The sequence below is a fragment of the Pseudophryne corroboree genome, unplaced genomic scaffold (genome assembly GCF_028390025.1).
Source record: "Pseudophryne corroboree isolate aPseCor3 unplaced genomic scaffold, aPseCor3.hap2 scaffold_2183, whole genome shotgun sequence".
Classification (NCBI taxonomy): domain Eukaryota; kingdom Metazoa; phylum Chordata; class Amphibia; order Anura; family Myobatrachidae; genus Pseudophryne; species Pseudophryne corroboree.
The window spans coordinates 1-26,979 of record NW_026968830.1 but is presented as its reverse complement, the minus strand read 5'-3'; the positions used below and the strand labels follow the sequence as shown (position 1 = coordinate 26,979).

General features: G+C 38.6%; 7 non-coding genes across 7 annotated transcripts; all 7 read right to left on the bottom strand.

Annotated features, from left to right (window-relative positions):
• Positions 1-459: 459 nt before the first annotated feature.
• TRNAI-UAU (transfer RNA isoleucine (anticodon UAU)) lies at positions 460-552 on the bottom strand. The gene is given in 2 exon segments: positions 460-495; positions 515-552. It is a non-coding gene; the product is annotated as a tRNA-Ile (tRNA).
• Positions 553-2,661: 2,109 nt separating this feature from the next.
• TRNAI-UAU (transfer RNA isoleucine (anticodon UAU)) lies at positions 2,662-2,754 on the bottom strand. The gene is given in 2 exon segments: positions 2,662-2,697; positions 2,717-2,754. It is a non-coding gene; the product is annotated as a tRNA-Ile (tRNA).
• A 1,716-nt stretch (positions 2,755-4,470) lies between these two features.
• Positions 4,471-4,563, bottom strand: TRNAI-UAU (transfer RNA isoleucine (anticodon UAU)). Its single transcript is given in 2 exon segments — positions 4,471-4,506; positions 4,526-4,563. It is a non-coding gene; the product is annotated as a tRNA-Ile (tRNA).
• Positions 4,564-15,977: 11,414 nt separating this feature from the next.
• TRNAI-UAU (transfer RNA isoleucine (anticodon UAU)) lies at positions 15,978-16,070 on the bottom strand. Its single transcript is given in 2 exon segments — positions 15,978-16,013; positions 16,033-16,070. It is a non-coding gene; the product is annotated as a tRNA-Ile (tRNA).
• Positions 16,071-17,785: 1,715 nt separating this feature from the next.
• TRNAI-UAU (transfer RNA isoleucine (anticodon UAU)) lies at positions 17,786-17,878 on the bottom strand. Its single transcript is given in 2 exon segments — positions 17,786-17,821; positions 17,841-17,878. It is a non-coding gene; the product is annotated as a tRNA-Ile (tRNA).
• Positions 17,879-20,489: 2,611 nt separating this feature from the next.
• Positions 20,490-20,582, bottom strand: TRNAI-UAU (transfer RNA isoleucine (anticodon UAU)). The gene is given in 2 exon segments: positions 20,490-20,525; positions 20,545-20,582. It is a non-coding gene; the product is annotated as a tRNA-Ile (tRNA).
• A 6,222-nt stretch (positions 20,583-26,804) lies between these two features.
• Positions 26,805-26,897, bottom strand: TRNAI-UAU (transfer RNA isoleucine (anticodon UAU)). The gene is given in 2 exon segments: positions 26,805-26,840; positions 26,860-26,897. It is a non-coding gene; the product is annotated as a tRNA-Ile (tRNA).
• Positions 26,898-26,979: the final 82 nt, after the last annotated feature.

The following is a 26,979-nucleotide window of genomic DNA, read 5'->3' as shown; positions in this document are numbered from 1 at the left end:
CTTAGGAGGGCAGTGACTTATTCATTATGCCAGTGGTACTTACTGATGTTCTTATTTAAGACTGTTAGGTTTTTAATAGTCAATTATTTATTTTTGAGGAAAAAGTGAAGCTGTTTACTGTGTTCTTTGCATTACCAAGTCCAGCAAGAAATGTGCTGGTACTATCCAGAGCTGTCAGTATGGATTATCATGCTATATTGCAGAAAATCTATTTGATGCAACTGCTTTACCTACAGTATGTTAATCTTTTCCATTGCTGTTTTGTTGGCTGACTGAAGGAAGATATGCAGTGCATTTGAACCAAAGCAGATGTGTGCTGACAACTTAAATGCACAATCATGTTTGTGTTTTTTCTTTCTTTCTTCCATCCTTTGTAATATCATATTAAATATTAAGGTAGCACTTTATAATCAATGACTAATAACATAAGAAAAGGAAAAAAAAAACATTATACAAAGATGCTCCAGGTGAGGCTTGAACTCACAACCTCGGCATCGCTCAACAGATACTGTCTTATAAGTACCGCGCGCTGACCAATTGCACCACTGGAGCACTTTGCAGCATTAGTTGGTTATGCTAGATGTGGATTTTATTCAATACAATCAGTACAGTCATAAGAATTGAAAAAGAAAATCATTTTTGGTGATAAATGATGAGCAACAAAGGAACATGCATGCCAGATGGCACTTGAATAAGCTGTCCACGGTGATAGAAAAGGTTTAAAAAACAACAACAACAACAACAATGTTATCATAATTAATGTCATATTTTAGCTTTTGTGGTCATTTTTTACAAGCTAAACACTGCAAGACTGTTTTACAGTTGAAGCAAGGATAAAATATCAACTCTAGTGATTAAACACTTGCTGTAATGACTTCCAACTCAGACGGGACTTAAACCCACAACCACTGGCTTAGGAGAACAGTGCCTTACCCATTATGCCAGTGGTGCTTACTGATGTTCTTTTTTAAGACTGTTAGAATTCTAATAGTCAATTAAATATTTTTGAAAAAAAGTGAAGCTGTTTACTGTGTTCTTTCCATTACCAAGTCCAGCAAGAAATGTGCTGGTACTATCCAGAGCTGTCAGTATGGATTATCATGCTATATTGCAGAAAATCAATTTGATGCAACTGCTTTACCAACAGTATGTTAATCTTTTCCATTGCTGTTTTGTTGGCTGGCTGAAGGAAGATATGCAGTGCATTTGAACCAAAGCAGATGTGTGCTGACAATTTAAATGCACAATCATGTTTGTGTTTTTCTTTCTTTCTTCCATCCTTTGTAATATCATATTAAATATTAAGGTAGCAGTTTATAATCAATGACTAATGACATAAGAAAAGGAAAAAAAACATTATATAAAGATTCTTCAGATGAGGCTTGAACTCACAACCTCGGCATTGCTCAACAAATACGGTCCTATAAGTACCGTGCGCTGATCAATTGCGCCACTGGAGCACTTTGCAGCATTGATTGGTTATGCTAGATGTGGATTTTATTCAATACAATCAGTACAGTCATAAGAATTGAAACTGCTTTACCAACAGTATGTTCATCTTTTCCATTGCTGTTTTGTTGGCTGACTGAAGGAAGATATGCAGTGCATTTGAAACAAAGCAGATGTGTGCTGACAACTTAAATGCACAATCATGTTTGTGTTTTTTCTTTCTTTCTTCCATCCTTTGTAATATCATATTAAATATTAAGGTAGCAGTTTATAATCAATGACTAATGACATAAGAAAAGGAAAAAAAGCAGTATACAAAGAAGCTCCAGGTGAGGCTTGAACGTACAACCTCGGCATTGCTCAACAGATACTGTTTTATAAGTACCGCGCACTGACCAATTGCGCCAGTGGAGCACTTTGCATCATTGATTGGTTATGCTAGATGTGGATTTTATTCAATACAATCAGTACAGTCATAAGAATTGAAAAAGAAAATCATTTTTGGTGATGAATGATGAGCAACAAAGGAACATGCATGCCAGATGGCACTTGAATAAGCTGTCCACGGTGATAAAAAAGGTTTAAAAAATAACAACAACAATGTTATCATAATTAATGTCATATTTTAGCTTCTGTGGTCATTTTTTACATACTAAACACTGCAAGACTGTTTTACAGTTGAAGCAAGGATAAAATATCAACTCTAGTGATGAGACACTTGCTGTAATTACTTCCACCCCATATGGGACTTGGACCCCCTGGCTTAGGAGGGCATTGACTTATCCATTATGCCAGTGGTGCTTACTGATGTTCTTATTTAAGACTGTTAGGTTTTTAATAGTCAATTATTTATTTTTGATGAAAAAGTGAAGCTGTTTACTGTGTTATTTGCATTACCAAGTCCAGCAAGAAATGTGCTGGTACTATCCAGAGCTGTCAGTATGGATTATCATGCTATATTGCTGAAAATCAATTTGATGCAACTGCTTTACCAACAGTATGTTAATCTTTTCCATTGCTGTTTTGTTGGCTGACTGAAGGAAGATATGCAGTGCATTTGAACCAAAGCAGATGTGTGCTGACAACTAAAATGCACAATCATGTTTGTGTTTTTTCTTTCTTTCTTCCATCCTTTGTAATATCATATTAAATATTAAGGTAGCAGTTTATAATCAATGACTAATGACATAAGAAAAGGAAAAAAAAACAGTATGCTCCAGGTGAGGCTTGAACTCACAACCTCGGCATTGCTCAACAGATTCTGTTTTATAAGAACCGCGCGCTGACCAATTGCGCCACTGGAGCACTTTGCAGCATTAATTGGTTATGCTAGATGTGGATTTTATTCAATACAATCAGTACAGTCATAAGAATTGAAAAATAAAATCATTTTTGGTGATGAATGATGAGCAACAAAGGAACATGCATGCCAGATGGCACTTGAGTAAGCTGTCCACGGTGATAGAAAAGGTTTAAAAAATAACAACAACAATGTTATCATAATTAATGTCATATTTTAGCTTCTGTGGTCATTTTTTACAAGCTAAACACTGCAAGACTGTTTTACAGTTGAAGCAAGGATAAAATATCAACTCTAGTGATGAGACACTTGCTGTAATGACTTCCAACTCAGACGGGACTTAAACCCTCAACCACTGGCTTAGGAGAACAGTGCCTTATCCATTATGCCAGTGGTGCTTACTGATGTCCTTATTTAAGACTGATAGGTTTTTAATAGTCAATTATTTATTTTTGAAAAAAAGTGAAGCTGTTTACTGTGTTCTTTGCATTACCAAGTCCAGCAAGAAATGTGCTGGTACTATCCAGAGCTGTCAGTATGGATTATCATGCTATATTGCAGAAAATCAATTTGATGCAACTGCTTTACCAACAGTATGTTAATCTTTTCCATTGCTGTTTTGTTGGCTGACTGAAGGAAGATATGCAGTGCATTTGAACCAAAGCAGATGTGTGCTGACAACTTAAATGCACAATCATGTTTGTGTTTTTTCTTTCTTTCTTCCATCCTTTGTAATATCATATTAAATATTAAGGTAGCAGTTTATAATCAATTACTAATGACATAAGAAAAGGAAAAAAAAAACAGTATACAAAGATGCTCCAGGTGAGGCTTGAACTCACAACCTCAGCATCGCTCAACAGATACTGTCTTATAAGTACCGCGTGCTGACCAATTGCGCCACTGGAGCACTTTGCAGCATTAATTGGTTATGCTAGATGTGGATTTTATTCAATACAATCAGTACAGTCATAAGAATTGAAAAAGAAAATCATTATTGGTGATGAATGATGAGCAACAAAGGAACATGCATGCCAGATGGCACTTGAATAAGCTGTCCACGGTAATAGAAAAGGTTTAAAAAACAACAAAAACAATGTTATCATAATTAATGTCATATTTTAGCTTCTGTGGTCATTTTTTACAAGCTAAACACTGCAAGACTGTTTTACAGTTGAAGCAAGGATAAAATATCAACTCTAGTGATGAGACACTTGCTGTAATGACTTCCACCCCATATGGGATTTGGACCCCGTGGCTTAGGAGGGCAGTGACTTATCCATTATGCCAGTGGTGCTTACTGATGTTCTTATTTAAGACTGATATTTTTTTAATAGTCAATTATTTATTTTTGATGAAAAAGTGAAGCTGTTTACTGTGTTCTTTGCATTACCAAGTCCAGCATGAAATGTGCTGGTACTATCCAGAGCTGTCAGTATGGATTATCATGCTATATTGCAGAAAATCAATTTAATGCAACTGCTTTACCAACAGTATGTTAATCTTTTCCATTGCTGTTTTGTTGGCTGACTGAAGGAAGACATGCAGTGCATTTGAACCAAAGCAGATGTGTGCTGACAACTTAAATGCACAATCATGTTTGTGTTTGTTTTTTCTTTCTTTCTTCCATCCTTTGTAATATCATATTAAATACTAAGGTAGCAGTTTATAATCAATGAATAATGACATAAGAAAAGGAAAAAAAAAACAGTATACAAAGATGCTCCAGGTGAGGCTTTAACTCACAACCTCGGCATCGCTCCACAGATACTGTCTTATAAGTACCGCGCGCTGACCAATTGCGCCACTGGAGCACTTTGCAGCAATAATTGGTTATGCTAGATGTGGATTTTATTCAATACAATCAGTACAGTCATAAGAATTGAAAAAGAAAATCATTTTTGGTGATAAATGATGAGCAACAAAGGAACATGCATGCCAGATGGCACTTGAATAAGCTGTCCACGGTGATAGAAAAGGTTTAAAAAACAACAACAACAATGTTATCATAATTAATGTCATATTTTAGCTCTGTGGTCATTTTTTACAAGCTAAACACTGCAAGACTGTTTTACAGTTGAAGCAAGGATAAAATATCAACTCTAGTGATGAGACACTTGCTGTAATGACTTCCACCCCATATGGGACTTGGACCCCCTGGCTTAGGAGGGCAGTGACTTATTCATTATGCCAGTGGTGCTTACTGATGTTCTTATTTAAGACAGTTAGGTTTTTAATAGTCAATTATTTATTTTTGAGGAAAAAGTGAAGCTGTTTACTGTGTTCTTTGCATTACCAAGTCCAGCAAGAAATGTGCTGGTACTATCCAGAGCTGTCAGTATGGATTATCATGCTATATTGCAGAAAATCTATTTGATGCAACTGCTTTACCTACAGTATGTTAATCTTTTCCATTGCTGTTTTGTTGGCTGACTGAAGGAAGATATGCAGTGCATTTGAACCAAAGCAGATGTGTGCTGACAACTTAAATGCACAATCATGTTTGTGTTTTTTCTTTCTTTCTTCCATCCTTTGTAATATCATATTAAATATTAAGGTAGCAGTTTATAATCAATGACTAATGACATAAGAAAAGGAAAAAAAAAACATTATACAAAGATGCTCCAGGTGAGGCTTGAACTCACAACCTCGGCATCGCTCAACAGATACTGTCTTATAAGTACCGCGCGCTGACCAATTGCACCACTGGTGCACTTTGCAGCATTAGTTGGTTATGCTAGATGTGGATTTTATTCAATACAATCAGTACAGTCATAAGAATTGAAAAAGAAAATCATTTTTGGTGATAAATGATGAGCAACAAAGGAACATGCATGCCAGATGGCACTTGAATAAGCTGTCCACGGTGATAGAAAAGGTTTAAAAAACAACAACAACAACAACAATGTTATCATAATTAATGTCATATTTTAGCTTCTGTGGTCATTTTTTACAAGCTAAACACTGCAAGACTGTTTTACAGTTGAAGCAAGGATAAAATATCAACTCTAGTGATTAAACACTTGCTGTAATGACTTCCAACTCAGACGGGACTTAAACCGACAACCACTGGCTTAGGAGAACAGTGCCTTACCCATTATGCCAGTGGTGCTTACTGATGTTCTTTTTTAAGACTGTTAGAATTCTAATAGTCAATTAAATATTTTTGAAAAAAGTGAAGCTGTTTACTGTGTTCTTTCCATTACCAAGTCCAGCAAGAAATGTGCTGGTACTATCCAGAGCTGTCAGTATGGATTATCATGCTATATTGCAGAAAATCAATTTGATGCAACTGCTTTACCAACAGTATGTTAATCTTTTCCATTGCTGTTTTGTTGGCTGGGTGAAGGAAGATATGCAGTGCATTTGAACCAAAGCAGATGTGTGCTGACAACTTAAATGCACAATCATGTTTGTGTTTTTTCTTTCTTTCTTCCATCCTTTGTAATATCATATTAAATATTAAGGTAGCAGTTTATAATCAATGACTAATGACATAAAAAAAAGGAAAAAAAAACATTAAACAAAGCTGCTCCAAGTGAGGCTTGAACTCACAACCTCGGCATTGCTCAACAGATACTGTCTTATAAGTACCGCGCACTGACCAATTGCGCCACTGGAGCACTTTGCAGCATTAATTGGTTATGCTAGATGTGGATTTTATTCAATACAATCAGTACAGTCATAAGAATTGAAAAAGAAAATCATTTTTGGTGATGAATGATGAGCAACAAAGGAACATGCATGCCAGATGGCACTTGAATAAGCTGTCCACTGTGATAGAAAAGGTTTAAAAAACAACAACAACAATGTTATCCTAATTAATGTCATATTTTAGCTTCTGTGGTCATTTTTTACAAGCTAAACACTGCAAGACTGTTTTACAGTTGAAGCAAGGATAAAATATCAACTCTAGTGATGAGACACTTGCTGTAATGACTTCCAACTCAGACGGGACTTAAACCCACAACCACTGGCTTAGGAGAACAGTGCCTTATCCATTATGCCAGTGGTGCTTACTGATGTCCTTATTTAAGACTGTTAGGTTTTTAATAGTCAATTATTTATTTTTGAAAAAAAGTGAAGCTGTTTACTGTGTTCTTTGCATTACTAAGTCCAGCAAGAAATGTGCTGGTACTATCCAGAGCTGTAAGTATGGATTATCATGCTATATTGCAGAAAATCAATTTGATGCAACTGCTTTACCAACAGTATGTTAATCTTTTCCATTGCTGTTTTGTTGGCTGACTGAAGGAAGATATGCCGTGCATTTGAACCAAAGCAGATGTGTGCTGACAACTTAAATGCACAATCATTAGAGATGAGCGGGTTCGGTTCCTCGGAATCCGAACCCGCCCGAACTTCAGCTTTTTTTACACGGATCCGAGCGACTCGGATCTTCCCGCCTTGCTCGGTTAACCCGAGCACGCCCGAACGTCATCATGACGCTGTCGGATTCTCGCGAGGCTCGGATTCTATCGCGAGACTCGGATTCTATATAAGGAGCCGCGCGTCGCCGCCATTTTCACACGTGCATTGAGATTGATAGGGAGAGGACGTGGCTGGCGTCCTCTCCATTTAGATTATAAGAGAGAGAGATTTACTGGAGCTTAGGACTAGGAGGAGTACTGTAGAAGTGTAGAGAGTGCAGAGAGTTTACTAGTGAGTGACCACCAGACAGTGCAGTTTATTTAATATATCCGTTCTCTGCCTGAAAAAAGCGATACACACAGTGACTCAGTCACATACCATATCTGTGTGCACTGCTCAGGCTCAGCCCAGTGTGCTGCATCATCTATATATATTATATATCTGTCTGACTGCTCAGCTCACACAGCTTATAATTGTGGGGGAGACTGGGGAGCACTGCAGTGCCAGTTATAGGTTATAGCAGGAGCCAGGAGTACATAATATTATATAGTGAGTGACCACCAGACAGTGCAGTTTATTTAATATATCCGTTCTCTGCCTGAAAAAAGCGATACACACAGTGACTCAGTCACATACCATATCTGTGTGCACTGCTCAGGCTCAGCCCAGTGTGCTGCATCATCTATATATATTATATATCTGTCTGACTGCTCAGCTCACACAGCTTATAATTGTGGGGGAGACTGGGGAGCACTGCAGTGCCAGTTATAGGTTATAGCAGGAGCCAGGAGTACATAATATTATATAGTGAGTGACCACCAGACAGTGCAGTTTATTTAATATATCCGTTCTCTGCCTGAAAAAAGCGATACACACAGTGACTCAGTCACATACCATATCTGTGTGCACTGCTCAGGCTCAGCCCAGTGTGCTGCATCATCTATATATATTATATATCTGTCTGACTGCTCAGCTCACACAGCTTATAATTGTGGGGGAGACTGGGGAGCACTGCAGTGCCAGTTATAGGTTATAGCAGGAGCCAGGAGTACATAATATTATATTAAAATTAAACAGTGCACACTTTTGCTGCAGGAGTGCCACTGCCAGTGTGACTGACCAGTGACCTGACCACACTGACCACCAGTATAGTTAGTAGTATACTTATATTGTGATTGCCTGAAAAAGTTAAACACTCGTCGTGTGACTTCACTTGTGTGTTGTTGTTTTTTTTATTCTATAAAAATAAAACTCATTCTGCTGACAGACAGTGTCCAGCAGGTCCGTCATTATATAATATATAATATATACCTGTCCGGCTGCAGTAGTGATATATATATATTTTTTATATCATTTATCATCCAGTCGCAGCAGACACAGTACGGTAGTTCACGGCTGTGGCTACCTCTGTGTCTGCACTCGGCAGGCAGTCCGTCCATAATTGTATACCACCTAACCGTGGTTTTTTTTTCTTCTTTATACATACATACTACTACGACATCTCTTTATCAACCAGTCTATATTAGCAGCAGACACAGTACAGTACGGTAGTTCACGGCTGTGGCTACCTCTGTGTCTGCACTCGGCAGGCAGTCCGTCCATAATTGTATACCACCTAACCGTGGTTTTTTTTTCTTTCTTCTTTATACATACATAGTTACATAGACATCTCTTTATCAACCAGTCTATATTAGCAGCAGACACAGTACAGTACGGTAGTTCACGGCTGTGGCTACCTCTGTGTCTGCACTCGGCAGGCAGTCCGTCCATAATTGTATACCACCTAACCGTGGTTTTTTTTTCTTTCTTCTTTATACATACATAGTTACATAGACATCTCTTTATCAACCAGTCTATATTAGCAGCAGACACAGTACAGTACGGTAGTTCACGGCTGTGGCTACCTCTGTGTCTGCACTCGGCAGGCAGTCCGTCCATAATTGTATACCACCTAACCGTGGTTTTTTTTTCTTTCTTCTTTATACATACATAGTTACATAGACATCTCTTTATCAACCAGTCTATATTAGCAGCAGACACAGTACAGTACGGTAGTTCACGGCTGTGGCTACCTCTGTGTCTGCACTCGGCAGGCAGTCCGTCCATAATTGTATACCACCTAACCGTGGTTTTTTTTTCTTTCTTCTTTATACATACATACTACTACGACATCTCTTTATCAACCAGTCTATATTATTAGCAGCAGACACAGTACAGTACGGTAGTTCACGGCTGTGGCTACCTCTGTGTCTGCACTCGGCAGGCAGTCCGTCCATAATTGTATACCACCTAACCGTGGTTTTTTTTTCTTTCTTCTTTATACATACATAGTTACATAGACATCTCTTTATCAACCAGTCTATATTAGCAGCAGACACAGTACAGTACGGTAGTTCACGGCTGTGGCTACCTCTGTGTCTGCACTCGGCAGGCAGTCCATAATTGTATACTAGTATCCATCTCCATTGTTTACCTGAGGTGCCTTTTAGTTGTGCCTATTAAAATATGGAGAACAAAAATGTTGAGGTTCCAAAATTAGGGAAAGATCAAGATCCACTTCCACCTCGTGCTGAAGCTGCTGCCACTAGTCATGGCCGAGATGATGAAATGCCAGCAACGTCGTCTGCCAAGGCCGATGCCCAATGTCATAGTACAGAGCATGTCAAATCCAAAACACCAAATATCAGAAAAAAAAGGACTCCAAAACCTAAAATAAAATTGTCGGAGGAGAAGCGTAAACTTGCCAATATGCCATTTACGACACGGAGTGGCAAGGAACGGCTGAGGCCCTGGCCTATGTTCATGGCTAGTGGTTCAGCTTCACATGAGGATGGAAGCACTCAGCCTCTCGCTAGAAAAATGAAAAGACTCAAGCTGGCAAAAGCAGCACAGCAAAGAACTGTGCATTCTTCGAAATCCCAAATCCACAAGGAGAGTCCAATTGTGTCGGTTGCAATGCCTGACCTTCCCAACACTGGACGTGAAGAGCATGCGCCTTCCACCATTTGCACGCCCCCTGCAAGTGCTGGAAGGAGCACCCGCAATCCAGTTCCTGATAGTCAGATTGAAGATGTCAGTGTTGAAGTACACCAGGATGAGGAGGATATGGGTGTTGCTGGCGCTGGGGAGGAAATTGACCAGGAGGATTCTGATGGTGAGGTGGTTTGTTTAAGTCAGGCACCCGGGGAGACACCTGTTGTCCGTGGGAGGAATATGGCCGTTGACATGCCAGGTGAAAATACCAAAAAAATCAGCTCTTCGGTGTGGAGGTATATCACCAGAAATGCGGACAACAGGTGTCAAGCCGTGTGTTCCCTTTGTCAAGCTGTAATAAGTAGGGGTAAGGACGTTAACCACCTCGGAACATCCTCCCTTATACGTCACCTGCAGCGCATTCATAATAAGTCAGTGACAAGTTCAAAAACTTTGGGTGACAGCGGAAGCAGTCCACTGACCAGTAAATCCCTTCCTCTTGTAACCAAGCTCACGCAAACCACCCCACCAACTCCCTCAGTGTCAATTTCCTCCTTCCCCAGGAATGCCAATAGTCCTGCAGGCCATGTCACTGGCAATTCTGACGAGTCCTCTCCTGCCTGGGATTCCTCCGATGCATCCTTGCGTGTAACGCCTACTGCTGCTGAGCTGCTGTTGTTGCTGCTGGGAGTCGATGGTCATCCCAGAGGGGAAGTCGTAAGCCCACTTGTACTACTTCCAGTAAGCAATTGACTGTTCAACAGTCCTTTGCGAGGAAGATGAAATATCACAGCAGTCATCCTGCTGCAAAGCGGATAACTGAGGCCTTGACAACTATGTTGGTGTTAGACGTGCGTCCGGTATCCGCCGTTAGTTCACAGGGAACTAGACAATTTATTGAGGCAGTGTGCCCCCGTTACCAAATACCATCTAGGTTCCACTTCTCTAGGCAGGCGATACCGAGAATGTACACGGACGTCAGAAAAAGACTCACCAGTGTCCTAAAAAATGCAGTTGTACCCAATGTCCACTTAACCACGGACATGTGGACAAGTGGAGCAGGGCAGGGTCAGGACTATATGACTGTGACAGCCCACTGGGTAGATGTATGGACTCCCGCCGCAAGAACAGCAGCGGCGGCACCAGTAGCAGCATCTCGCAAACGCCAACTCTTTCCTAGGCAGGCTACGCTTTGTATCACCGCTTTCCAGAATACGCACACAGCTGAAAACCTCTTACGGCAACTGAGGAAGATCATCGCGGAATGGCTTACCCCAATTGGACTCTCCTGTGGATTTGTGGCATCGGACAACGCCAGCAATATTGTGTGTGCATTAAATATGGGCAAATTCCAGCACGTCCCATGTTTTGCACATACCTTGAATTTGGTGGTGCAGAATTTTTTAAAAAACGACAGGGGCGTGCAAGAGATGCTGTCGGTGGCCAGAAGAATTGCGGGACACTTTCGGCGTACAGGCACCACGTACAGAAGACTGGAGCACCACCAAAAACTACTGAACCTGCCCTGCCATCATCTGAAGCAAGAAGTGGTAACGAGGTGGAATTCAACCCTCTATATGCTTCAGAGGTTGGAGGAGCAGCAAAAGGCCATTCGAGCCTATACAATTGAGCACAATATAGTAGGTGGAATGCACCTGTCTCAAGCGCAGTGGAGAATGATTTCAACGTTGTGCAAGGATCTGATGCCCTTTGAACTTGCCACACGTGAAGTCAGTTCAGACACTGCCAGCCTGAGTCAGGTCATTCCCCTCATCAGGCTTTTGCAGAAGAAGCTGGAGACATTGAAGGAGGAGCTAACACGGAGCGATTCCGCTAGGCATGTGGGACTTGTGGATGGAGCCCTTAATTCGCTTAACAAGGATTCACGGGTGGTCAATCTGTTGAAATCAGAGCACTACATTTTGGCCACCGTGCTCGATCCTAGATTTAAAGCCTACCTTGGATCTCTCTTTCCGGCAGACACAAGTCTGCTGGGGTTGAAAGACCTGCTGGTGACAAAATTGTCAAGTCAAGCGGAACGCGACCTGTCAACATCTCCTCCTTCACATTCTCCCGCAACTGGGGGTGCGAGGAAAAGGCTCAGAATTCCGAGCCCACCCGCTGGCGGTGATGCAGGGCAGTCTGGAGCGACTGCTGATGCTGACATCTGGTCCGGACTGAAGGACCTGACAATGATTACGGACATGTCGTCTACTGTCACTGCATATGATTCTCTCAACATTGATAGAATGGTGGAGGATTATATGAGTGACCGCATCCAAGTAGGCACGTCACACAGTCCGTACTTATACTGGCAGGAAAAAGAGGCAATTTGGAGGCCCTTGCACAAACTGGCTTTATTCTACCTAAGTTGCCCTCCCACAAGTGTGTACTCCGAAAGAGTGTTTAGTGCCGCCGCTCACCTTGTCAGCAATCGGCGTACGAGGTTACATCCAGAAAATGTGGAGAAGATGATGTTCATTAAAATGAATTATAATCAATTCCTCCGCGGAGACATTGACCAGCAGCAATTGCCTCCACAAAGTACACAGGGAGCTGAGATGGTGGATTCCAGTGGGGACGAATTGATAATCTGTGAGGAGGGGGATGTACACGGTGATATATCGGAGGGTGATGATGAGGTGGACATCTTGCCTCTGTAGAGCCAGTTTGTGCAAGGAGAGATTAATTGCTTCTTTTTTGGGGGGGGTCCAAACCAACCCGTCATATCAGTCACAGTCGTGTGGCAGACCCTGTCACTGAAATGATGGGTTGGTTAAAGTGTGCATGTCCTGTTTTGTTTATACAACATAAGGGTGGGTGGGAGGGCCCAAGGACAATTCCATCTTGCACCTCTTTTTTCTTTTCTTTTTCTTTGCATCATGTGCTGATTGGGGAGGGTTTTTTGGAAGGGACATCCTGCGTGACACTGCAGTGCCACTCCTAAATGGGCCCGGTGTTTGTGTCGGCCACTAGGGTCGCTAATCTTACTCACACAGTCAGCTACCTCATTGCGCCTCTTTTTTTCTTTGCGTCATGTGCTGTTTGGGGAGGGTTTTTTGGAAGGGACATCCTGCGTGACACTGCAGTGCCACTCCTAGATGGGCCCGGTGTTTGTGTCGGCCACTAGGGTCGCTAATCTTACTCACACAGCTACCTCATTGCGCCTCTTTTTTTCTTTGCGTCATGTGCTGTTTGGGGAGGGTTTTTTGGAAGGGACATCCTGCGTGACACTGCAGTGCCACTCCTAGATGGGCCCGGTGTTTGTGTCGGCCACTAGGGTCGCTAATCTTACTCACACAGCTACCTCATTGCGCCTCTTTTTTTCTTTGCGTCATGTGCTGTTTGGGGAGGGTTTTTTGGAAGGGCCATCCTGCGTGACACTGCAGTGCCACTCCTAGATGGGCCCGGTGTTTGTGTCGGCCACTAGGGTCGCTAATCTTACTCACACAGCTACCTCATTGCGCCTCTTTTTTTCTTTGCGTCATGTGCTGTTTGGGGAGGGTTTTTTGGAAGGGACATCCTGCGTGACACTGCAGTGCCACTCCTAGATGGGCCCGGTGTTTGTGTCGGCCACTAGGGTCGCTTATCTTACTCACACAGCGACCTCGGTGCAAATTTTAGGACTAAAAATAATATTGTGAGGTGTGAGGTATTCAGAATAGACTGAAAATGAGTGTAAATTATGGTTTTTGAGGTTAATAATACTTTGGGATCAAAATGACCCCCAAATTCTATGATTTAAGCTGTTTTTTAGTGTTTTTTGAAAAAAACACCCGAATCCAAAACACACCCGAATCCGACAAAAAAAATTCGGTGAGGTTTTGCCAAAACGCGTTCGAACCCAAAACACGGCCGCGGAACCGAACCAAAAACCAAAACACAAAACCCGAAAAATTTCAGGCGCTCATCTCTAACAATCATGTTTGTGTTTTTTCTTTCTTTCTTCCATCCTTTGTAATATCATATTAAATATTAAGGTAGCAGTTTATAATCAATGACTAATGACATAAGAAAAGGAAAAAAAACAGTATACAAAGATACTCCAGGTGAGGCTTGAACTCACAACCTCGGCATTGCTCAACAGATACTGTCTTATAAGTACCGCATGCTGACCAATTGCGCCACTGGAGCTCTTTGCAGCATTGATTGGTTATGCTAGATGTGGATTTTATTCAATACAATCAGTACAGTCATAAGAATTGAAAAAGAAAATCATTTTTGGTGATGAATGATGAGCAACAAAGGAACATGCATGCCAGATGGCACTTGAATAAGCTGTCCACGGTGATAGAAAAGGTTTAAAAAACAACAACAACAATGTTATCATAATTAATGTCATATTTTAGCTTCTGTGGTCATTTTTTACAAGCTAAATACTGCAAGACTGTTTTACAGTTGAAGCAAGGATAAAATATCAACTCTAGTGATGAGACACTTGCTGTAATGACTTCCAACTCAGATGGGACTTAAACCCACAACCACTGGCTTAGGAGTACAGTGCCTTATACATTGTGCCAGTGGTGCTCACTGATGTCCTAATTTAAGACTGTTAGGTTTTTAATAGTCAATTATTTATTTTTGATGAAAAAGTGAAGCTGTTTACTGTGTTCTTTGCATTACCAAGTCCAGCAAGAAATGTGCTGGTACTATCCAGAGCTGTCAGTATGGATTATCATGCTATATTGCAGAAAATCAATTTGATGCAACTGCTTTACCAAGAGTATGTTAATCTTTTCCATTGCTGTTTTGTTGGCTGACTGAAGGAAGATATGCAATGCATTTGAACCAAAGCAGATGTGTGCTGACAACTTAAATGCACAATCATGTTTGTGTTTTTTCTTTCTTTCTTTCTTTCTTTCTTTCTTTCTTTCTTTCTTTCTTTCTTCCATCCTTTGTAATATCATATTAAATATTAAGGTAGCAGTTTATAATCAATGACTAATGACATAAGAAAAGGAAAAAAAACAGTATACAAAGATGCTCCAGGTGAGGCTTGACCTCACAACCTTGGCATTGCTTAACAGATACTGTCTTATAAGTTTCACTTGCTGACCAATTGCGCCACTGGAGCACTTTGCAGCATTAATTGGTTATGCTAGATGTGGATTTTATTCAATACAATCAGTACATTCATAAGAATTGAAAAAGAAAATCATTTTTGGTGAAGAATGATGAGCAACAAAGGAACATGCATGCCAGATGGCACTTGAATAAGCTGTCCACGGTGATAGAAAAGGTTTAAAAAACAAAAACAACAATGTTATCATAATAAATATCATATTTTAGCTTCTGTGGTCATTTTTTACAAGCTAAACACTGCAAGACTGTTTTACAGTTGAAGCAAGGATAAAATATCAACTCTAGTGATGAGACACTTGCTGTAATGACTTCCAACTCAGACGGGACTTAAACCCACAACCACTGGCTTAGGAGAACAGTGCCTTATCCGTTATGCCAGTGGTGCTTACTGATGTCCTTATTTAAGACTGATAGGTTTTTAATAGTCAATTATTTATTTTTGAAAAAAAGTGAAGCTGTTCACTGTGTTCTTTGCATTACCAAGTCCAGCAAGAAATGTGCTGGTACTATCCAGAGCTGTCAGTATGGATTATCATGCTATATTGCAGAAAATCAATTTGATGCAACTGCTTTACCAACAGTATGTTAATCTTTTCCATTGCTGTTTTGTTGGCTGACTGGAGGAAGATATGCAGTGCATTTGAACCAAAGCAGATGTGTGCTGACAACTTAAATGCACAATCATGTTTGTGTGTTTTCTTTCTTTCTTCCATCCTTTGTAATATCATATTAAATATTAAGGTAGCAGTTTATAATCAATGACTAATGACATAAAAAAAGGAAAAAAAACATTATACAAAGCTGCTCCAGGTGAGGCTTGAACTCACAACCTCGGCATTGCTCAACAGATACTGTATTATAAGTACCGCGCGCTGACCAATTGCGCCACTGGAGCACTTTGCAGCATTAATTGGTTATGCTAGATGTGGATTTTATTCAATACAATCAGTACAGTCATAAGAATTGAAAAAGAAAATCATTTTTGGTGATGAATGATGAGCAACAAAGGAACATGCATGCCAGATGGCACTTGAATAAGCTGTCCACTGTGATAGAAAAGGTTTAAAAAACAACAACAACAATGTTATAATAATTAATGTCATATTTTAGCTTCCGTGGTCATTTTTTACAAGTTAAACACTGCAAGACTTTTTTACAGTTGAAGCAAGGATAAAATATAAACTCTAGTGATGAGACACTTGCTGTAATGACTTCCAACTCATACGGGACTTAAACCCACAACCACTGGCTTAGGAGAACAGTGCCTTATCCATTATGCCAGTGGTGCTTACTGATGTCCTTATTTAAGACTGATAGGTTTTTAAGAGTCAATTATTTATTTTTGGGGAAAAATTGAAGCTGTTTACTGTGTTCTTTGCATTACCAAGTCCAGCAAGAAATGTGCTGGTACTATCCAGAGCTGTCAGTATAGATTATCATGCTATATTGCAGAAAATCAATTTGATGCAACTGCTTTACCAACAGTATGTTATTCTTTTCCATTGCTGTTTTGTTGGCTGACTGAAGGAAGATATGCAGTGCATTTGAACCAAAGCAGATGTGTGCTGACAACTTAAATGCACAATCATGTTTGTGTTTTTTCTTTCTTTCTTCCATCCTTTGTAATATCATATTAAATATTAAGGTAGCAGTTTATAATCAATGACTAATGACATAAGAAAAGGAAAAAAAACAGTATACAAAGATGCTCCAGGTGAGGCTTGACCTCACAACCTTGGCATTGCTTACCAGATACTGTCTTATAAGTTTCACGTGCTGACCAATTGCGCCACTGGAGCACTTTGCAGCATTAATTGGTTATGCTAGATGTGGATTTTATTCAATACAATCAGTACATTCGTAAGAATTGAAAAAGAAAATCATTTTTGGTGATGAATGATGAGCAACAAAGGAACATGCATGCCAGATGGCACTTGAATAAGCTGTCCACGGTGATAGAAAAGGTTTAAAAAACAACAACAACAATGTTATCATAATAAATGTCATATTTTAGCTTCTGTGGTCATTTTTTACAAGCTAAACACTGCAAGACTGTTTTACAGTTGAAGCAAGGATAAAATATCAACTCTAGTGATGAGACACTTGCTGTAATGACTTCCAACTCAGACGGGACTTAAACCCACAACCACTGGCTTAGGAGAACAGTGCCTTATCCGTTATGCCAGTGGTGCTTACTGATGTACTTATTTAAGACTGATAGGTTTTTAATAGTCAATTATTTATTTTTGAAAAAAAGTAAAGCTGTTTACTGTGTTCTTTGCATTACCAAGTCCAGCAAGAAATGTGCTGGTACTATCCAGAGCTGTCAGTATGGATTATCATGCTATATTGCAGAAAATCAATTTGATGCAACTGCTTTACCAACAGTATGTTAATCTTTTCCAATGCTGTTTTGTTGGCTGACTGAAGGAAGATATGCAGTGCATTTGAACCAAAGCAGATGTGTGCTGACAACTTAAATGCACAATCATGTTTGTGTGTTTTCTTTCTTTCTTCCATCCTTTGTAATATCATATTAAATATTAAGGTAGCAGTTTATAATCAATGACTAATGACATAAAAAAAGGAAAAAAAAACATTATACAAAGCTGCTCCAGGTGAGGCTTGAACTCACAACCTCAGCATTGCTCAACAGATACTGTATTATAAGTACCGTGCGCTGACCAATTGCGCCACTGGAGCACTTTGCAGCATTAATTGGTTATGCTAGATGTGGATTTTATTCAATACAATCAGTACAGTCATAAGAATTGAAAAAGAAAATCATTTTTGGTGATGAATGATGAGCAACAAAGGAACATGCATGCCAGATGGCACTTGAATAAGCTGTCCACAGTGATAGAAAAGGTTTAAAAAACAACAAAAAAAACAACAATGTTATCATAATTAATGTCATATTTTAGCTTCTGTGGTCATTTTTTACAAGCTAAACACTGCAAGACTGTTTTACAGTTGAAGCAAGGATAAAATATCAACTCTAGTGATGAGACACTTGCTGTAATGACTTCCAACTCAGACGGGACTTAAACCCACAACCACTGGCTTAGGAGTACAGTGCCTTATCCATTATGCCAGTGGTGCTTACTGATGTCCTTATTTAAAACTGATAGGTTTTTAATAGTCAATTATTTATTTTTGAAAAAAGTGAAGCTGTTTACTGTGTTCTTTGCATTACCAAGTCCAGCAAGAAATGTGCTGGTACTATCCAGAGCTGTCAGTATGGATTATCATGCTATATTGCAGAAAATCAATTTGATGCAACTGCTTTACCAACAGTATGTTAATCTTTTCCATTGCTGTTTTGTTAGCTGACTGAAGGAAGATATGCAGTGCATTTGAACCAAAGCAGATGTGTGCTGACAACTTAAATGCACAATCATGTTTGTGTTTTTTCTTTCTTTCTTCCATCCTTTGTAATATCATATTAAATATTAAGGTAGCAGTTTATAATCAATGACTAATGACATAAGAAAAGGAAAAAAAATAGTATACAAAGATGCTCCAGGTGAGGCTTGACCTCACAACCTTGGCATTGCTCAACAGATACTGTCTTATAAGTTTCGCGCGCTGACAAATTGCGCCACTGGAGCACTTTGCAGCATTAGTTGGTTATGCTAGATGTGGATTTTATTCAATACAATCAGTACAGTCATAAGAATTGAAAAAGAAAATCATTTTTGGTGATGAATGATGAGCAACAAAGGAACATGCATGCCAGATGGCACTTGAATAAGCTGTCCACTGTGATAGAAAAGGTTTAAAAAACAACAACAACAATGTTATCATAATTAATGTCATATTTTAGCTTATGTGGTCATTTTTTACAAGCTAAACACTGCAGGACTGTTTTACAGTTGAAGCAAGGATAAAATATAAACTCTAGTGATGAGACACTTGCTGTAATGACTTCCAACTCAGACGGGACTTAAACCCACAACCACTGGCTTAGGAGAACAGTGCCTTATTCATTATGCCAGTGGTGCTTACTGATGTCCTTATTTAAGACTGATAGGGTTTTAATAGTCAATTATTTATTTTTGAAAAAAAATTGAAGCTGTTTACTGTGTTCTTTGCATTACCAAGTCCAGCAAGAAATGTGCTGGTACTATCCAGAGCTGTCAGTATGGATTATCATGCTATATTGCAGAAAATCAATTTGATGCAACTGCTTTACCAACAGTATGTTAATCTTTTCCATTGCTGTTTTGTTGGCTGACTGAAGGAAGATATGCAGTGCATTTGAACCAAAGCAGATGTGTGCTGACAACTTAAATGCACAATCATGTTTGTGTTTTTTCTTTCTTTCTTCCATCCTTTGTAATATCATATTAAATATTAAGGTAGCAGTTTATAATCAATGACTAATGACAAGGAAAAAAAAACAGTATACAAAGATGCTCCAGGTGAGGCTTGAACTCAAAACCTCGGCATTGCTCAACAGATACTGTCTTATAAGTACCGCGCGCAGACCAATTGCGCCACTGGAGCACTTCGTAGTTTTAATTTGTTATGCTAGATGTTGATTTTATTCAATACAATCAGTACAGTTATAAGAATTGAAAAAGAAAATCATTTTTGGTGATGAATGATGAGCAACAAAGGAACATGCATGCCAGATGGCACTTGAATAATCTGCCCACGATGATAGAAAAGGTTTAAAAAAAAAACAACAACAATGTTATTTTTGTCATATTTTAGCTTCTGTGGTCATTTTTTACAAGCTAAACACTGCAGGACTGTTTTACAGTTGAAGCAAGGATAAAATATCAACTCTAGTGATGAGGCACTTGCTGTAATGACTTCCAACTCAGACGGGACTTAAACCCACAACCACTGGCTTAGGAGAACAGTGCCTTATCCATTATGCCAGTGGTGCTTACTGATGTCCTTATTTAAGACTGATAGGTTTTTAATAGTCAATTATTTATTTTTGAAAAAAATTGAAGCTGTTTACTGTGTTCTTTGCATTACCAAGTCCAGCAAGAAATGTGCTGGTACTAACCAGAGCTGTCAGTATGGATTATCATGCTATATTGCAGAAAATCAATTTGATGCAACTGCTTTACCAACAGTATGTTAATCTTTTCCATTGCTGTTTTGTTGGCTGACTGAAGGAAGATATGCAGTGCATTTGAACCAAAGCAGATGTGTGCTGACAACTTAAATGCACAATCATGTTTGTGTTTTTTCTTTCTTTCTTCCATCCTTTGTAATATCATATTAAATATTAAGGTAGCAGTTTATAATCAATGACTAATGACATAAGAAAAGGAAAAAAAACAGTATACAAAGATACTCCAGGTGAGGCTTGAACTCACAACCTCAGCATTGCTCAACAGATACTGTCTTATAAGTACCGCGCGCTGACCAATTGCGCCACTGGAGCACTTTGCAGCATTAATTGGTTATGCTAGATGTGGATTTTATTCAATACAATCAGTCTAGTCATAAGAATTGAAAAAGAAAATCATTTTTGGTGATGAATGATGAGCAACAAAGGAAAATGCATGCCAGATGGCACTTGAATAAGCTATCCACGGTGATAGAAAAGGTTTAAATAACAACAACAACAATGTTATAATAATTAATGTCATATTTTAGCTTCTGTGGTCATTTTTTACAAGCTAAACACTGCAAGACTGTTTTACAGTTGAAGCAAGGATAAAATATCAACTCTAGTGATGAGACACTTGCTGTAATGACTTCCACCCCATATGGGACTTGGACCCCCTGGCTTAGGAGGGCAGTGACTTATCCATTATGCCAGTGGTGCTTACTGATGTCCTTATTTAAGACTGATAGGTTTTTAATAGTCAATTATTTATTTTTGAAGAAAAGTGAAGCTGTTTACTGTGTTCTTTGCATTGCCAAGTCCAGCAAGAAATGTGCTGGTACTATCCAGAGCTGTCAGTATGGATTATCATGCTATATTGCAGAAAATCAATTTGATGCAACTGCTTTACCAACAGTATGTTAATCTTTTCCATTGCTGTTTTGTTGGCTGACTGAAGGAAGATATGCAGTGCATTTGAACCAAAGCAGATGTGTGCTGACAACTTAAATGCACAATCATGTTTGTGTTTTTTCTTTCTTTCTTCCATCCTTTGTAATATCATATTAAATATTAAGGTAGCAGTTTATAATCAATGACTAATGACAAGGAAAAAAAACAGTATACAAAGATGTTCCAGGTGAGGCTTGAACTCAAAACCTCGGCATTGCTCAACAGATACTGTCTTATAAGTACCGCGCGCAGACCAATTGCGCCACTGGAGCACTTTGTAGTTTTAATTTGTTATGCTAGATGTGGATTTTATTCAATACAATCAGTACAGTCATAAGAATTGAAAAAGAAAATCATTTTTGGTGATGAATGATGAGCAACAAAGGAACATGCATGCCAGATGGCACTTGAATAATCTGCCCACGATGATAGAAAAGGTTTAAAAAAAAACAACAACAATGTTATTTTTGTCATATTTTAGCTTCTGTGGTCATTTTTTACAAGCTAAACACTGCAAGACTGTTTTACAGTTGAAGCAAGGATAAAATATCAACTCTAGTGATGAGGCACTTGCTGTAATGACTTCCAACTCAGACGGGACTTAAACCCACAACCACTGGCTTAGGAGAACAGTGCCTTATCCATTATGCCAGTTGTGCTTACTGATGTCCTTATATAAGACTGATAGGTTTTTAATAGTCAATTATTTATTTTTGAAAAAAAGTGAAGCTGTTTACTGTGTTCTTTGCATTACCAAGTCCAGCAAGAAATGTGCTGGTACTAACCAGAGCTGTCAGTATGGATTATCATGCTATATTGCAGAAAATCAATTTGATGCAACTGCTTTACCAACAGTATGTTAATCTTTTCCATTGCTGTTTTGTTGGCTGACTGAAGGAAGATATGCAGTGCATTTGAACCAAAGCAGATGTGTGCTGACAACTTAAATGCACAATCATGTTTGTGTGCTTTCTTTCTTTCTTTCTTTCTTTCTTTCTTTCTTTCTTTCTTTCTTCCATCCTTTGTAATATCATATTAAATATTAAGGTAGCAGTTTATAATCAATGACTAATGACAAGGAAAAAAAATAGTATACAAAGATGCTCCAGGTGAGGCTTGAACTCAAAACCTCGGCATTGCTCAACAGATACTGTCTTATAAGTACCGTGCACAGACCAATTGCGCCACTGGAGCACTTTCTAGCATTAATTGGTTATGCTAGATGTGGATTTTATTCAATACAATCAGTACAGTCATAAGAATTGAAAAAGAAAATCATTTTTGGTGATGAATGATGAGCAACAAAGGAACATGCATGCCAGATGGCACTTGAATAATCTGCCCACGATGATAGAAAAGGTTAAAAAAAAAAACAACAACAATGTTATTTTTGTCATATTTTAGCTTCTGTGGTCATTTTTTACAAGCTAAACACTGCAAGACTGTTTTACAGTTGAAGCAAGGATAAAATATCAACTCTAGTGATGAGGCACTTGCTGTAATGACTTCCAACTCAGACGGGACTTAAACCCACAACCACTGGCTTAGGAGAACAGTGCCTTATCCATTATGCCAGTTGTGCTTACTGATGTCCTTATTTAAGACTGATAGGTTTTTAATAGTCAATTATTTATTTTTGAAAAAAAGTGAAGCTGTTTACTGTGTTCTTTGCATTACCAAGTCCAGCAAGAAATGTGCTGGTACTAACCAGAGCTGTCAGTATGGATTATCATGCTATATTGCAGAAAATCAATTTGATGCAACTGCTTTACCAACAGTATGTTAATCTTTTCCATTGCTGTTTTGTTGGCTGACTGAAGGAAGATATGCAGTGCATTTGAACCAAAGCAGATGTGTGCTGACAACTTAAATGCACAATCATGTTTGTGTGCTTTCTTTCTTTCTTTCTTTCTTTCTTCCATCCTTTGTAATATCATATTAAATATTAAGGTAGCAGTTTATAATCAATGACTAATGACAAGGAAAAAAAATAGTATACAAAGATGCTCCAGGTGAGGCTTGAACTCAAAACCTCGGCATTGCTCAACAGATACTGTCTTATAAGTACCGTGCACAGACCAATTGCGCCACTGGAGCACTTTCTAGCATTAATTGGTTATGCTAGATGTGGATTTTATTCAATACAATCAGTACAGTCATAAGAATTGAAAAAGAAAATCATTTTTGGTGATGAATGATGAGCAACAAAGGAACATGCATGCCAGATGGCACTTGAATAAGCTGTCCACGGTGATAGAAAAGGTTTAAAAAAAAACAACAACAATGTTATTTTTGTCATATTTTAGCTTCTGTGGTCATTTTTTACAAGCTAAGCACTGCAAGACTGTTTTACTGTTGAAGCAAGGATAAAATATCAACTCTAGTGATGAGGCACTTGCTGTAATGACTTCCAACTCAGACGGGACTTAAACCCACAACCACTGGCTTAGGAGAACAGTGCCTTATCCATTATGGCAGTGGTGCTTACTGATGTCCTTATTTAAGACTGATAGGTTTTTAATAGTCAATTATTTATTTTTGAAAAAAAGTGAAGCTGTTTACTGTGTTCTTTGCATTACCAAGTCCAGCAAGAAATGTGCTGGTACTAACCAGAGCTGTCAGTATGGATTATCATGCTATATTGCAGAAAATCAATTTGATGCAACTGCTTTACCAACAGTATGTTAATCTTTTCCATTGCTGTTTTGTTGACTGACTGAAGGAAGATATGCAGTGCATTTGAACCAAAGCAGATGTGTGCTGACAACTTAAATGCACAATCATGTTTGTGTTTTTTCTTTCTTTCTTCCATCCTTTGTAATATCATATTAAATATTAAGGTAGCAGTTTATAATCAATGACTAATGACATAAGAAAAGGAAAAAAAACAGTATACAAAGATGCTCCAGGTGAGGCTTGAACTCACAACCTCAGCATTGCTCAACAGATACTGTCTTATATGTACCGCGCGCTGACCAATTGCGCCACTGGAGCACTTTGCAGCATTAATTGGTTATGCTAGATGTGGATTTTATTCAATACAATCAGTACAGTCATAAGAATTGAAAAAGAAAATCATTTTTGGTGATGAATGATGAGCAACAAAGGAACATGCATGCCAGATGGCACTTGAATAAGCTGTCCACAGTGATAGAAAAGGTTTAAAAAACAACAAAAAAAACAACAATGTTATCATAATTAATGTCATATTTTAGCTTCTGTGGTCATTTTTTACAAGCTAAACACTGCAAGACTGTTTTACAGTTGAAGCAAGGATAAAATATCAACTCTAGTGATGAGACACTTGCTGTAATGACTTCCAACTCAGACGGGACTTAAACCCACAACCACTGGCTTAGGAGTACAGTGCCTTATCCATTATTCCAGTGGTGCTTACTGATGTCCTTATTTAAAACTGATAGGTTTTTAATAGTCAATTATTTATTTTTGAAAAAAGTGAAGCTGTTTACTGTGTTCTTTGCATTACCAAGTCCAGCAAGAAATGTGCTGGTACTATCCAGAGCTGTCAGTATGGATTATCATGCTATATTGCAGAAAATCAATTTGATGCAACTGCTTTACCAACAGTATGTTAATCTTTTCCATTGCTGTTTTGTTGGCTGACTGAAGGAAGATATGCAGTGCATTTGAACCAAAGCAGATGTGTGCTGACAACTTAAATGCACAATCATGTTTGTGTTTTTTCTTTCTTTCTTCCATCCTTTGTAATATCATATTAAATATTAAGGTAGCAGTTTATAATCAATGACTAATGACATAAGAAAAGGAAAAAAAATAGTATACAAAGATGCTCCAGGTGAGGCTTGACCTCACAACCTTGGCATTGCTCAACAGATACTGTCTTATAAGTTTCGCGCGCTGACAAATTGCGCCACTGGAGCACTTTGCAGCATTAGTTGGTTATGCTAGATGTGGATTTTATTCAATACAATCAGTACAGTCATAAGAATTGAAAAAGAAAATCATTTTTGGTGATGAATGATGAGCAACAAAGGAACATGCATGCCAGATGGCACTTGAATAAGCTGTCCACTGTGATAGAAAAGGTTTAAAAAACAACAACAACAATGTTATCATAATTAATGTCATATTTTAGCTTATGTGGTCATTTTTTACAAGCTAAACACTGCAGGACTGTTTTACAGTTGAAGCAAGGATAAAATATAAACTCTAGTGATGAGACACTTGCTGTAATGACTTCCAACTCAGACGGGACTTAAACCCACAACCACTGGCTTAGGAGAACAGTGCCTTATTCATTATGCCAGTGGTGCTTACTGATGTCCTTATTTAAGACTGATAGGGTTTTAATAGTCAATTATTTATTTTTGAAAAAAAATTGAAGCTGTTTACTGTGTTCTTTGCATTACCAAGTCCAGCAAGAAATGTGCTGGTACTATCCAGAGCTGTCAGTATGGATTATCATGCTATATTGCAGAAAATCAATTTGATGCAACTGCTTTACCAACAGTATGTTAATCTTTTCCATTGCTGTTTTGTTGGCTGACTGAAGGAAGATATGCAGTGCATTTGAACCAAAGCAGATGTGTGCTGACAACTTAAATGCACAATCATGTTTGTGTTTTTTCTTTCTTTCTTCCATCCTTTGTAATATCATATTAAATATTAAGGTAGCAGTTTATAATCAATGACTAATGACAAGGAAAAAAAAACAGTATACAAAGATGCTCCAGGTGAGGCTTGAACTCAAAACCTCGGCATTGCTCAACAGATACTGTCTTATAAGTACCGCGCGCAGACCAATTGCGCCACTGGAGCACTTTGTAGTTTTAATTTGTTATGCTAGATGTTGATTTTATTCAATACAATCAGTACAGTTATAAGAATTGAAAAAGAAAATCATTTTTGGTGATGAATGATGAGCAACAAAGGAACATGCATGCCAGATGGCACTTGAATAATCTGCCCACGATGATAGAAAAGGTTTAAAAAAAAACAACAACAATGTTATTTTTGTCATATTTTAGCTTCTGTGGTCATTTTTTACAAGCTAAACACTGCAGGACTGTTTTACAGTTGAAGCAAGGATAAAATATCAACTCTAGTGATGAGGCACTTGCTGTAATGACTTCCAACTCAGACGGGACTTAAACCCACAACCACTGGCTTAGGAGAACAGTGCCTTATCCATTATGCCAGTGGTGCTTACTGATGTCCTTATTTAAGACTGATAGGTTTTTAATAGTCAATTATTTATTTTTGAAAAAAATTGAAGCTGTTTACTGTGTTCTTTGCATTACCAAGTCCAGCAAGAAATGTGCTGGTACTAACCAGAGCTGTCAGTATGGATTATCATGCTATATTGCAGAAAATCAATTTGATGCAACTGCTTTACCAACAGTATGTTAATCTTTTCCATTGCTGTTTTGTTGGCTGACTGAAGGAAGATATGCAGTGCATTTGAACCAAAGCAGATGTGTGCTGACAACTTAAATGCACAATCATGTTTGTGTTTTTTCTTTCTTTCTTCCATCCTTTGTAATATCATATTAAATATTAAGGTAGCAGTTTATAATCAATGACTAATGACATAAGAAAAGGAAAAAAAACAGTATACAAAGATACTCCAGGTGAGGCTTGAACTCACAACCTCAGCATTGCTCAACAGATACTGTCTTATAAGTACCGCGCGCTGACCAATTGCGCCACTGGAGCACTTTGCAGCATTAATTGGTTATGCTAGATGTGGATTTTATTCAATACAATCAGTCTAGTCATAAGAATTGAAAAAGAAAAT